This window comes from Rhododendron vialii, chromosome 6a (genome assembly GCF_030253575.1).
Source record: "Rhododendron vialii isolate Sample 1 chromosome 6a, ASM3025357v1".
Classification (NCBI taxonomy): Eukaryota; Viridiplantae; Streptophyta; class Magnoliopsida; order Ericales; family Ericaceae; genus Rhododendron; species Rhododendron vialii.
Window position 1 is genome coordinate 25,791,810 of NC_080562.1, and position 14,864 is coordinate 25,806,673.

At 50.4% G+C, this 14,864-nt stretch overlaps 1 pseudogene; it reads right to left on the bottom strand.

Moving 5' to 3' along the window:
• Positions 1-315: 315 nt before the first annotated feature.
• LOC131328532 (uncharacterized) overlaps positions 316-14,864 on the bottom strand; it is a 49,180-nt pseudogene continuing 34,631 nt past the window's right edge.

The following is a 14,864-nucleotide window of genomic DNA, read 5'->3' on the forward strand; positions in this document are numbered from 1 at the left end:
TAGTTGGGAAAACCAATGGAAAGTGGTACCCCCTACAAGGATCGGCCTTCCAAAGTTACGATCACAAGTTAGAAAATCCTTTTAAAAGCTTCAGAATCTGGGCAAGAACCCAACAAACCAAGGACATTTTTTCGGTCCGCGTGTGGATCCCCACATTACGGTCTGTGTGTGGATCCCCCACATTATACGAGCATGTGTGCAAGTTTTACAAGTGTGTCCCCATCCAAAACTCAAAATGATGGGCTGACAAAGAAAGAGCTAAAAAAAAGAAAAAGAAAAAAGCCACGCACATAGGATAATCAGTCAATATTTGATGGTTGAACACAACAATGCAACTGCAACGTTAAACATCAACAGAGGAGGCATTCTTTCCCCTTATTTTTCCTAGCTGTGATCCTAGTAGGAATTTGAAGGCCCGGTATACATATGTTGCAATTGCAGTCTACAAATCGAATGGATACAAAAAACTACTTTCCTCAACCAAAATATGAGACACAAAGTCATCTGACTCTCGGATAGCTGACTGCATCGACCTCCTTGAGACATCAAGAACCAATAATAGTGATATCACATTTATATGCTGCCGGAGTCTCAAAAGCCAAAGGCCATGAGAGAAAAAAATCAGCTCTGCTGTCTTGAATCTAAGTACATTGCACCTTGGATGATCACCTCATAAACGTGAGTATCCATCTCATCTCTGATCCATTTCCGTTGGACAAGTAGAATATCTTCTTCCAACCTTCCTTTGAGAATGATTCACGGCATACGAGTCTTTGCCTGCCATTGATAACACAGGGGAACATGGAGCTGAAATTATGCACAGACACTCGAGGAAGATTAAACTTCTACTAAATGGAATTAACAGGACAAAAAATGGACAGTGGGTTGCAAAACAAGTCGACAGATAATGCATATCAGAAATTTAAACGTGGATTGCATTCATTACAAACTAGTTAACCTTCGGCTTATTTCTGTCCCCATTATTTTTTCATGGACAGTAAGAAAAGTTCTTTAACCTAGAGAACTGGGCGAACCTTTAATACAAGATTGGTAATGGTGCTACTAGGGTTATGTGGTTGGATAAGTGGCACCCCTTGGATATCTTGCAAAGAGATGGTGACAGATTTTGATCTTGGTAAATCTGTTGTGGCTGAAGTATCTACTGTGGAGGCTTCGGTAATGACCTCGGTAATCTAACCGGACCACCATTAACCGAGGCCTCATATCAGCACGGGCCTGTGTATATCCTTCTGTTTACTTGGTTGGTATCGAGTGTCCTGTTTATGTTTCGGTTAAATACCGAAGTATGCATTCCGTTAAAGCCTCTTGGAAGAATGTTGCATAGCAAGAGGGGACCAAGAGTGACACGTGGCGGAAGGAATCATCTAGGCCAGGTCTGGCCATGTGCTTCGTAACCGTCTTATCCGGTGCGTCATCTATGACGTCACCCGAGGCGGTTACTTAAGCGTGACCTCCACGCACTGGCTTGGAGCCCAAGTTAACCTAGGTCTATAAATACAAAGGGGTACTCATCTTTGAGAGGTATGCCATCTTTCCCTAACCCTAGACCTAAAAGCATCTCTCCTTACATCTAACTTGATCGTCGGAGGGTCACTAGGCTATTCCAGCCTTAGTGACTTGTTACAGGTTCAGCGGCGGAGGAACAGAGCAGCGGAGGAGAAGTACTAGTTCAGGCCAAGGTCCCTCCTCCTAAATCGAACCCCTACAATTGGCGACTCTACTGGGGACCTAGCCACCCTTTCAACTTTCACCTCCCCCTTTCTGCTCCGTTCAAACGTCCAGAATCAAACATGGTGGAGATCGACGACGCACATCACGGTGGTACCGCCCACGGGCTCGGTTCCCTCGTGGACGACAGCCTGGCTTCTGGCGTAGCGGCCGCCCTTGGAACGACCCATGTATCCGTCGAAATTGGCGCTGGAGCGTCAGCTCCAGATGCAGGCCCATCTTCCGAGCTCCATTCCTACATTCGCCATCTCGAGCGAAAAATCGACGACCTCACGACGGTCGTGGACCGCGACAGACATGTCCGAGATGAGTTGGCGGAGATCAAACACCTCCTCATCTCCCCATCTCATTCCTCCGGGAGCCGCGGCGGAAGGACAAACCGTCACACCCCCCCACGCAGTCACGAAGCCGGTCACCTTCTAGAACACAGACCCCGCCCCTCAGTCAAGGATCGTCTTGAGTCACCAAGAGCGGTGGACACTCGAGCCCCAAAAGACACATCGCGCAAGGACCGTTCTCGCTCTCTTGTGCAACTTCGAAGGAGACCATCGGCCTTTGACAGGCTCGGTGGTGGGAGCGTCTCTGCCTCTTCCACCCACTCGGTCCTTGTGGGCAGGACGGGCTGGGAATCTACCCCTAGCCTCACAAGGGCATCCAGGGGAGATGATGGCCTCGTCGAGATCCAAACTAGAGGGTACCGCGAGCGCCTGAAGGGCCCCCGAGCCAAAAGTCCCACCATCTCGCACCCCGGCGGCGCACACAGCAGGAGCCCGATCACCGAGCGCCTCGAGCCTTCCGCTTGGGATAGCTACCGACATCACCACCAAGAGCGTTTTCCCAGGAAATCAGTTAGTATTGATCCAAAGAGAAAGGAGCATGAACGATTGGACAAACTCGTCCCCAAGAAGCGTACAGCGACTGAGCGTCCAGACGGCCCCGACCGTTTGATCCGACCTCATCGCGATGCGCGACTTGCACGACTCACGACCTCTCCCTTCACAAGAGAGATCGACTCGGTTACCCCCCCCCACCCAAGGGATTCTCCCAACCCAAGTTTGCCAAATATGACGGCAAGACCGAGGCGTACACGCATCTGGTTCAGTATAAAACTGTCATGTCTCTCTTTCTTCGGAATGAACCCTCGGACGACGCCTTCCTGTGCAAAGTGTTTCCTGCAAGCCTCGGCAACCTGGGCCTCACCTGGTTCAATCAACTCCCGGCTCGGTCAATCTCCTCGTTCGATTCCCTCTGTGATGCCTTCATGGCCCGGTTCGTAACAAGCAGCAAGCATGAGAAGGAGATCGACTCCCTCTTAGCCCTCCGCAAGAGGAACGATGAAACGCTTCGGTAGTACGCCGGGCGTTATTGGGAGTTGTTCAATGAGATAGAGGGTTGCGACGGTGTCATCTCTGCCTGAGGATTCAAGCTCGGTCTCACCTCCCAGGACGAGCAAGTCTACGACGACCTCGCTCGCCATAAGCCAAACTCTATGAAGGACCTTATGACTCGAATTGAGGGCTGGTGTCAGCTCATCGAATCCAAGGCAGAGAGAGGCATCGGGAAGCCAACAGGTTCAAAGACGTTAAACACCTCGGTGTCCATACCGGCTCCCGCACCAGTCCCAACATCGAAGAAACAGGTCAACACAATCAAGCAGTCGCCGAGGAGGGGACCGAAGCCAAGTGACTTCAACGCCGAAAAGACCGTCTTTGCTATTCCTATCTACCGGATCATCGATCAAGTAAAGGATCAGCCCTTTTTCTCCTTCCCAAATCAAAAGCTAGGAACCGAGAATGGGAAAATCAAGAATCCCATCGTCCGATGCAGTTACCACAGCGAACAAGGTCACTTCACCACAGCTTGCAAGCCCTTCAAAGCCTACTTGGAGCAGCTTGTCACTGGAGGCCACCTCGGCAACTTCATCGATCACGAAAAGACGACGGCTCGGGCGCAACGGACCGAAACAAATACGGAGGAAGAGGTCCAGACAATCCACGTCATACACGGTCCCTTGAACCCCGAGGCCGCTCGAGTCATCCGGGCAGAGTTGAATGAAGCCTCATCCTCCAAGCAGGTCATGTTAGTCGGCCCCGAACCAAAGCGCCCTAGAACCGATGATGGCTCCAAATGGACGATAACGTTTACCGAGAAGGATCTCGACCGCGTCTAGCTTCCCCACAACGACGCCCTCGTGGTCACGTTACGCATCGAAAATTTCAACGTCCGTCGCGTCCTCGTAGACCAGGGTAGCTCGGCCGAAGTCATGTATTACTCTCTTTTCAAGGATCTGAAGATTCCCGAGACCGACCTCCGTCCCTCCGAAGTTCCCCTTATCAGCTTCAACGGAGCTCCTGTCTGGCCCATCAGTATGATCACTCTTCCTGTCCGTGCCGGCTCGGTAACTCTTGAAATGGAATTTGTGGTGGTCGACATCCCTGGCCCTTACAACGCCATTGTCGGTCGAACCTGGCTGCATAGGCTTAAAGCGATTGCCTCCACTTATCACCAAGTGGTACATTTCATTGGCACTCACGGGCACCAGGAAGACTTGTACGGAGACCAGACCGCGGCCAAGCAGTGCTACGTCAACGCCGTTCGAAGCACCAAACAGACCTCCCGGGTGAATCTCATCGAAGCCCCCGAAGCCCCAGTTTTGGAGGACGTCGGTAGATCCCCCGATGACAAAACCGTTGAAGACGTGGCCACCATCCCAATAACCGAGGACGGCTCCCGCTTCTTCCTTGTCAGTTCCTCACTTAGTGATACTGATCGGAATGAGACGGTAGCTTTTCTCAACTGCAATATTGAAGTGTTCGCCTGGACCCCCTATGAGATGCCCGGGCTCGACCCCTCTTTCATCTGCCACGAGCTCAACATCGACAAAGCCAAACGACCGGTCGTACAGAAGGCACGACGGTCCTCTTCTATTCACTCCGAGGCTGTCATTGAAGAGGTCAACCGACTCCTGAACGCAGGGGCAATCAGAGAGGTCCAGTATCCCAAGTGGCTGGCCAACACCGTCGTGGTCAAGAAAAAGAACGGCAAGTGGCGTGTTTGCGTCGACTACTCAAACCTCAACGACGCTTGCCCATAGGACTTCTTTCCTCTTCCCCGTATCGACCAGCTCGTCGACGCCACCTCCGGACACGAGCGACTCAGTTTCTTGGATGCGTACCGGGGCTACCACTAGATCGCCATGAGCGAAGGCGATATCGAGAACACCGCCTTCATTACCCCCCACGGGATCTTCGGTTACCTTGTCATGCCCTTAGGTTTAAAAAATGCCGGAGCAACTTTTCAGTGAATGATAACCAAGATGTTCGAGCGATTACTAGGCGACACTATGCTGGTGTACATTGACGACATGGTGGTTAAAAGTCTTCGCGCCGGTGATCATCTAACTCACCTCGCCGAAGTCTTTGAGATACTCAAGAACTACAAGCTCCGCCTCAATGCCGAGAAATGCGTCTTCGGTGTTAGCTCCGGCAAATTTCTTGGCCACCTCGTCTCCCGACGCGGTATTGAGGCCGATCCTTCCCAGATTCGCGCTATCGATCAGCTCTCGGCTCCCTACAACAAGCGCGATGTTCAACGTTTAACCGGTATGGCTGCTGCTCTGAATCGGTTTATAAGTCGCTCCTCGGACAAATGTCAGCCATTCTTCGCACTATTAAAGGGCAGCCGACGAAGCTTCAACTGGACAGAAGACTGTGACCGAGCCCTCCAGCGACTAAAGGAGTATCTTTCCACGGCTCCGCTCCTCGTCACCCCTCAGAACCAAGAGGATTTGTTCCTCTACTTAGCTGTCTCTCCGCACGCCGTAAGCTCGATGCTCGTCCGACAGTAGGGCCGGGAGCACCAGCCAATCTATTACTCCAGCAAAACCATGACTCCCGCCGAGACGCGTTACCTCCCCCTGGAGAAGCTCGTGCTCGCCCTCATCTCAGCCTCCCAAAAGCTTGCCCCATATTTCCAGTCACATCGCGTCATCGTCCTGACCGAGTTCCCCCTCAAATCTCTTCTCCGGAAGGCCGATCTCTCAAACCGAATCTCACAATGGGCCGTCGAGCTTGCAAATTTTGAAATACACTTTCAACCTCGGACAGCAATAAAAGTTCAGGTGCTGGCCGACTTCATTGTCGAGCTTACACCGCCCAACATATCCGCTTCGGCACCCACCCCGAGCACCGAGGTAGTACTCCAGGCCAACCCTAGCATAGCATGGCAGCTTTTTCACGGAGATGTTTGGAAAATGTACGTCGATGGTGCCTCCAACAGCCGAGGCGCAGGTGCAGGCGTCGTTCTTCTCTCACCTTCCGGTGTCTTGCACGAAAGCTCATTCTTCATCAACTTCCCAGCCTCTAAACAACGAGGCCGAATATGAAGAACTTATCTCGGGACTCAAGACTGCCGAAGCCATTGGCATCGAAGAGCTCGTCGTTTACAGCGACTCCCAATTGGTGGTTAACTAACTCTCTGAAGAATATGAAGCTCGGGATGATCGCATGCGTACCTACCTCAGCGCCGCAGTCCAGCTCATTCAACGCTTTAAAGCAATCAGAGTCGAGCATATCTCAAGGGAACAAAACGCCGACGCCGACGCCCTTGCAGGGCTCGCTTCGGCATTCTCATGTACCGGACACCGCTCCATTTCCTTCAATTCTATTGACAAGCCCAGTTTCGAGCTCGAAGATCTACAAAAGGAAATACTCAACATAGAGCTTGGCCCGAGCTGGATGGATGAAATCGTCCTTTACCTGAGGGATGACTCCCTTCCCACTGACAAAAAGGAGGCTCACCGACTCCAAAACAAAGCCGCTCTCTTCTGGCTCAATCCCAACGGCAAGCTTTACCGAAGATCATTTACCGGGCCGTATTTATTGGTTGCGCACCCACACCAAGTTCCGGGCATCATTGCAGAGCTTCATGCCGGCGACAGCGGTTGTCACTCCGGTGGACGGTCGCTCGCTCACCGAGCCCTCACTCAGGGATATTGGTGGCCGACAATGAAGAAGGATTCTGAAGAGTTCGTCAAGCGTTGCAAGAAGTGTCAGATGTTCGCTCCCATTATCCATCAGCCGGCCCGGGACCTTAGCCCTCTCACCAGCCCCTGGCCCTTCTCCCAATGGGGTATGGATATCGTTGGAAAGCTCCCAGTCGCTCCAGGTGGATTCAAGTTCCTCCTAACCGCCACCGATTATTTCTCAAAATGGGTCGAGGCCGAGCCCCTGGTCACCATTGACGAAACAGACATCATCCGCTTCGTATGGCGAAACATCATCTCTCGCTTCGGTGTGCCGTTCGCCATAATTATAGACAATTGAAGGCAGTTTACAGGGCAGAAGTACCGAGCCCTGCTTGACGAATACGGTATCAAATGGGACACATCCACTCCGGCTTACCCCCAGGGCAACGGACAAGCCGAGGCTGCAACAAGGCAATTTCATCTGAACTTAAGCGACGACTCGAGTCACGGCGAGGAAAGTGGGCCGAAGAGCTACCTAGGGTACTCTGGGGCTACCGTACGACGCCTCGGCGATCCACCGGTCGCACTCCTTTCTCATTGGCATTCGGAATGGAGGCGGTCATCCCATTCCAAGTCGGACTCCCAACAATGAGAACAGAAAATTTTGATGAGTCGGTCAACAACAACACCATTGCTTCGGACCTCGATTTAGCCGAAGAAGAATGGGACAACGCAAGGATCAAGCTCGCTTCATAACAACAGGAGGTTGCAAAGGGTTACAACCGAAGCGTGCGCCTCAGGTCGTCCAAGCCTGACGATCTCGTTTGGAAGAAGGTGGTGGAGAAGTCCAAAAAGCGAAAGCTAATGCCCAATTGGGAAGGTCCTTACCGAGTTCTCAAGCACCTCGGATCGGGTAACTACAAATTGGAGAAGCTGGATGGTTCCCCCATTGCTAAGTCATGGAATGCAAACAACTTGAAGAAGTTCTACGGATAGTGCTCGGATATCGAAGCTCGTTTGGTCTTTATTACGTTGCATTTTCTTTTAAGAAAGTTTTGAAGGCAATCTGCTTATGTATTGACAATACTCCACCGAGTTTTAATGAGAATTATCTCTTTGGCACTATTCGTGCAATGATTGCTTAAATTACTTATACTTGGTCCGTTCTTGCCCGGACCATTTTATACCGACTTCAGGGATATTGTTCTCCCATAGGTGATACCCTCGGACAAAATTCCCACCAAGTCGCCCAGGCCTCTTCGGTCGTCTGGATTTCTGGTCACTCGCTCTAAGGATACTCGGCCTCTCTCCAAGCCCCTTATACCGACCCACCAGAAGTTTTCCACTGCTCGGACTCGCTGCGTCACGAACCTATGGCAGAAGCCATATCCCTTTGTGACCCCGGCCTACGTCCCCTAGCAGTAATACCATCTCGCGTCTGCCCGATAGGCTCATTTCTATTAATAAGCAGGGGCGTGCAAGTCAAAAATTCATTAAAACGGTTGCTTCTGATTCGATCCCTACCGACCCTCCTACTAGCAGGGGCTTCGAATCAAATCACTTTTTCTTGATTAAACATCTTTTTTATGCTTGGCAAAGCGATTCGGTTAATGCTTCGGTTTATACTTGTTTCTACAAACTTTTCAAGTCTCACCGAAGTAGGGGCATCTTAACTGAAGGAGCAAACCAATCATACAAGCATTTCAAAGATTAACATTCAAGAAAACAAAGCATTATAAAGTTTCAGCAACAATCCATGAACAAAAAAGTTACTGCTTCAATAGCAAATATTTACAAACTCTGGAACAGCAAATTCCCAATGTTCGGAGCCGTTCAGTCAAAAGTTACAGAATTCAAAGACAAAAGTAAAAGAAGACACTATCCTAAGAGCGAGCTGGGTGGTCGAGCTGGTCCTCGGACGCTGGGGCATTTGGATCGGCTTGGTTCCCAGGACCTTGGTCCTCGGACGCCGGCTCCACCACCTCCTCCTCTTCCTCTGGAAGGACAAGCTCCTCGGGAGGCGCCTCGGGGAGGGTTCGGAGATCAGAGTCTTCGGGGAGGTCAAGCCTCTTCACCAAGGCTTCATGGCCATACCGAAGGCCGTCCAAGAAACGGTCCCGATGCAGCTCCGCCTCAATCTCCCGAACCTGCTTTTAGTACACTACTCCGGCTGCATCCTAGCCTTCATCGTTGCCTCCCTTCCTCGCGAAGTCAACCTCTGTGGCCCTGGTGACTCGCATTGTGTTGGCATCCTCCTCGGCCTTGGCGGCTCTGGCCTCTGCCTCCACTCTCTCCCTGTCGCACCTTCGGAAGTCCGCCAGGTAGAGCTCGCAAGTCTCCCGAGCCAATTTGAGGTCTTCCTCTTTCGGAGCCAGCTCCCGGGCAAGCTTGTCAGTCTTTTCTTCCTGCTTTTTGCATCGGTCATTGATGGCCAATGCACGAGCTCCAGCCTGTAAACACAAAAATACAAGAAATTCAATAAAGTGCAAACTTTCAGATTGAAGAAAATGGGACGCAAACCATTAACTTACATTGAAGAGGGCCTGAGCTATCTCGGCCGTAATGTCCTCGGTCAAGCCGGTGACAGCTCGGGCGTCCCTAGGAAGAAGGCTTCCTTGGAGCATCCCGAAGGCCACGCCGAGGTTTTTGACACTGTCGGCATGGTGGATAGGGCGGCCAGCAAAGTGGCGAAACTCCGGAGCCCAGGGGAGTTCCCTCGGATTGACCCAAGAGCCTTCCTCCGCTCCTCCGGTCCCCCCTTCGGCCTCTTCCCGCTCCTCCTCGATCAGGATCGTCTCCTGACCTCCACCGTCTCCGTCTCCCCCCTCCCGCCGAGTCCTCTTCTCCGGAGGCTCCTACGGTGAGACTGGGGTCGCCCTTGAAGTCCCGGCACCAGGAGTACCGGGGACTGTCCCCCTGCCCCAGCCAGCAGGCCTTCGGCGCCTCAGGTTCAACACCTCTCGGGTTCCTGGGCCCGCCATTTCCGCGTTTAAACCGGTCCTCTCCGGCGTCTCTCGATTGATTTCCTCTCGTATAACCCCCCGAGGCGCGGATGTGCTGCCCTCGGCTTCGTCCTCTTCTCCTGCCCTCCTCTCCCCCCTTTTCTGCTCCTCTTCCGGCTCTCCCTCCTCGGCCTCGTCCTCGGCCTGCCCGCAGTACCCCCTGCTGCCTCGGCTTCTTCTTCAGAAAGCTCGTATAGGTTGGGACGTACCCGAGTAGCTCCGGAGCGTACCGACTGGAGATCGGGATGGCGAAAGCCGTTGTAATTTGGGCTCGGTCAGCTTTCTCCCGAAGCTGCTGAACGATTTTCTCGGCTGCAAGGCAAAATCAAAACAAGGGATTACTACAAAGTACGCAGGGCATAACGAAAACAAACAAAACTTCTGCCGAAGAATAAATTCTACCGACCAGAAGCCCCGGTCCCAAATTGCACCCTGGTAGTCGTATCGGCATTCTCCCCGGGCCCGAACATGAAGTTGCTGGTTACTGAGAGGTAAATATTTGCCCACTCCTCGGAGTCGGGAGACGATCGACAAGGAACGTATCGTATCCCGTCCTGCACGAGAGGTAGTATCGGTTGCTCTCCCGGTTGACTCCTAGGAGGTATACTCTGAAGAGCTCCTCGACCCCAAAAGTCAGATTGAATTGCCTCCTCAGCTCAATAATGCTTGTGATGATTCGGTAGGAGTTTACTGTAAGCTGGGATGAGGTAAGGGAAACAGTTCGCAGGACTCGTCGGACAAATTGGTGGAGGGGGAATCTAATCCCTCCCTCGGTGATTGCCATCAAAGGAAAAATCAATTCCCCCGGTCGGTGAGGAAGGGTCTTTGGGTTGTTGTCAGGAAGCAGCCGGACCTCCACGTCCGGAGGGATGCTGTAAACCCTTCTGAACTTGGCGAGGGCAGCCGGTGTCCCATTAAAGTATTGGTTCAAGTAAGGGCATGGCCTCATCGGCCTCCTTCGTCCCCGAACCTCATCGGGGGCATCGGCGAATGGGCCCGGTCCACGGCCAGAAGTGCTTGGGGTTTCCATCTCCCAAAAAGCGAAGGCTGTAACTGGGCGTGAAGTTCTAAGGGGGTCCAAAGGCTCAATGACGTCCAGCGGAATTCGGGTAAACGGCCTGGGCACGACACTCCTCAAAAATCTCCTTAAGATCGGCAGAAAGGGAGCTACTGGTACTGTCCGAGGAGACTTCAATGACCATTCGTCCCTACCTAGCAAGAAAAGACGTGCAAAAACCCGTTAGCTATATGCTCAGGGAAAAGCAACATGACCTAGCAAGCAGGGGCGAAATGATCATCGCTCCTCGATAAGTTTCTAGGGACCTCTCCCTGAGAAAGGTGCCCGAGGCCGGTGGTCATTTCTATGGTCTCGGGTTGAAGATTGGCCTCGGGAAGAACGTGGGCCTCGGGTTGAATCTCGAGCTCGGGAAAACTAAGAACAGCGCAGGAAACGCCCAGCGCCGCCGTGGGACGAACGACGGCAAGCGGCGAAACAGTCACAACGCTTAAGAAATGTGGATTGGAGTGAAGAAAACTTGAAGGAAATGATCAAAACGTGAAAATCAGCGACTGAAGATCGTCATACCTGAGTTTCGAGACGAGATCCGCGTCCAAAACGCTCAAAATCTCGATTGAATGCTGAAAATAGACGGCGGCGGCGGTTCGACTTTAGAAGCAGAGAGAGAATAGCCGTCTTCCCTATTTATAATAAGATAGACGGAGAGAAGCGCGGGAAACGAAGCGTCGTGCACCGAGCCGTTAGATCTTCGACGTGTGTCGCCATCAGACAGCCAGATTTGAGGGGTCTGCATCGAGGACAGGCGCCGGATATTCAGACCTTAGGCATGGTGACGCGTGTCACACCGAAGCGACGTTTCGTACCAATCAACTGACATGGCACGTGCCGAGACAGCCTTTTTATTCTGAGACCTCGGCAACAGCTGACACGTGGCTTTTCTCTGGTGCGGGTTGAACGGAATCTACCGAAGCAAATTCACTCTCCGGTTATTCTCTAAAAATGATCAAGGCCTGATATTTCATACGATGGGATCAAGACCCTGAAGCAGAGGTGCAAAGCTCCAGGGGCTTGAGGGGCTATTGTGGAGGCTTCGGTAATGACCTCGGTAATCTAACCGGACCACCATTAACCGAGGCCTCATATCAGCACGGGCCTATGTATATCCTTCTGTTTACTCGGTTGGTATCGAGTCTCCTGTTTATGTTTCGGTTAAATACCGAAGTATGCATTCCGTTAAGGCCTCTTGGAAGAATGTTGCATAGCAAGAGGGGACCAAGAGTGACACGTGGCGGAAGGAATCATCTAGGCCAGGTCTGGCCATGTGCTTCGTAACCGTCTTATCCGGTGCGTCATCTATGACATCACCCAAGGCGGTTACCTAAGCATGACCTCCACGCACTGGCTTGGAGCCCAAGTTAACCTAGGTTTATAAATACAAAGGGGTACTCATCTTTGAGAGGTATGCCATCTTTCCCTAACCCTAGACCTAAAAGCATCTCTCTTTACATCTAACTTGATCGTCGGAGGGTCACTAGGCTATTCCAGCCTTAGTGACTTATTGCAGGTTCAGCGGCGGAGGAACAGAGCAGCGGAGGAGAAGTACTAGTTCAGGCCAAGGTCCCTCCTCCTAAATCGAACCCCTACATCTACTATCAAGTATCAAACCAAAATGAGGTTTGGAAATGGCCAAGGTAAAGGTGTAGCACTAGGGCTGTCCACCAAATCGACTCACCTGACCACCCGACCCAAAAACAAACACAGTGGACGGTTCAGATCGGATGGATCGGTCGGATTCGGGTCCAAAATCTAAGATTTTTCATGATGCCAGTTGGGTTTTGGATACGCATGATTATTTTCCTAACATACCTGACCAACTTTTTAGTATAAAACGAACAAAAAAAAACCCCCTACATACCTGTAAGTCTGTAACCAATTTCGTATGTAATCAGTGAAGAATTTCTGTTTGTGTTTGATTTGTTTGCAGCGCCTTCCTCTCTCACTCTACCGTCTCTCTCTCTCACTCTCTCTTCTTCTTCGATCTGTTTGTGTTCAAAAGTTTGCACCAGTTCCAAACCCGACCGAACCCAGTAAATTCAATCCAAGTGCATTTCTGTCAGAGCCCAACAAGAACTTCGGTCGGGCTCGGGTGGCCATTTACCCAATCTGACTAAAGTCGGGTCGGGTACAACCCGACCTGAATCCGACCAAAAATCCGACTGTGGCCAGCCCTAAGTAGCACTACTCAAGAAATCATGGTCAACACCCCTACTAATCTGTCCCTCGTGTCTCCATCTCGGCATGGAGAATACACTTTGAAATCTCACCGGGAAGCATTAAGGGTATCCTATGAGGTCGAGAATCAGATGCCTCCTGTCTGGTTTGACAAGCTTGTTAGAAGGTGGGATTTTATTTTCTGGCTTGCTATGCATTAGGGGTGTCAATGTTTGACCCAAACCTCCCAACCCACCCGCTAAATTTGCTCAAACTCAACAAATGGGTCTTCATAGGTCCTAACCCAACTAGACTCACCTCAAATGAATCCTCAATGGGTGGGTTAAAGGGTCAAACTATGTTCCCAATAAGTCATCCATTTATACTACAAACTACTATCTCCACACCACATCTAATATTGCCCCTCCTTATTTACTACCGTCACACCATAAATTTACTATTACCACAACATAATCACTAATGCCGCCAAAATTTACTAACGACACACCATATTTTTCCCATGTATACAACATATATTTGATATGTAATGGTAAACATGGACATTTTATTGGGTTAATGAGTGGGTTGGATTTCGCTCAAACAATGGGTTGGTTGGGTGCGGGTAATAGTTACCGAACTAATTGGATTGTAAATGGGTAAATGACCTTTTAAAAACCCTTTACCCATTTACAACCCGTCCAAACTCACCCGTTTGATATCTGTTCGGCTCCGAAATGGCTCAAGGACTGAGTGGGCGTGCCAAGACTTGTCACGTCTAACGTAAAGGGCTGAGCGTCCCTGTTCTGACTTCTTGATCTGAGAGGGTGATAGTGCTGCAACCTAAGGGTTGGATTGTAGTGAAGGTCCGTGGTTTTGCCTCTTCGTGCGAGGACTTAATAATTTTCTAACCGTGTAGGAAAGAAAGTAACAACGTAGAATTACTTTACTATATCGTAATAATAAAGTAAGGGATGAAGAGAGATATGAATAACTTTATTATGTTTCGTAATAATAAAGTTGGGGTACAAGAGAGATAGAAACCCGAATTACTTGGTGAAGTAATTGAGTGAGGGTGAGAAAATAGAGATAGTTGCTTCGCTGGGAAGGCTTTGGTTTTAAGCGTTGAGCTTGATTGGTGTGGGAACCCTTTTTTCTTCTTGTCTTCTAGTATTTATAGGCCAAGAGTCTTCGATTTTCTGCATGTAAAGGGCTTGTTATCCTCTTCTCATGGCGCCATGTGTCTTTTGTAACTTTCCCTTCATGAGATCATGGGGTAATGGGTAGTTATTGGAAGTTACAAAAGATCATGGGCAATGAGTGCACTGGTCCAGATCTGGGCCGAGTTTCCCGCCTTCGCCACGAGCTGACATGTGTCCTGAGTAGGCCTTAGATGTTGCCACGTGTCCCAAGTAACTACCCATTAACATATTTAGTGGGATCATGGGTAGTTATTGGAGGTAAATAACAATTACCCATGTGTTTATTTGATCATCGGCAATTAATGGGATAATGGGCCTATTTCTCCTCCTTCTTTTGTGGGTAGCAAAAAAACCCCCAGCCATTTGACTCGGTCAAATGGCTTTCACCAGGCAACAACTTCTTTCTTTCTTTCCACTTTTCATGGGCCACTTGGGTAATGGGCCATTTAATTAAATTAAATCGCCTACTAACATATTTAGCCCATATCAACATTTGGGCCAGCCGAATTCTTTTACAAATTGGCCCAAAACCTCCAAACTCGAGCCCGAACCAAATTAAAATTAATTGGGCCCAGACAACATGGGTTTGGACCATTAATTTTAACCCAATTCATCTCAATTTTTTGGCCCAATTCAATTAAAAGATCATTAAATAGCCTTCCAAAGCTTGCTCAGGATTGGGTGCCAAAAACGGGTGTAAACAATGCCCCCCTAGGCCT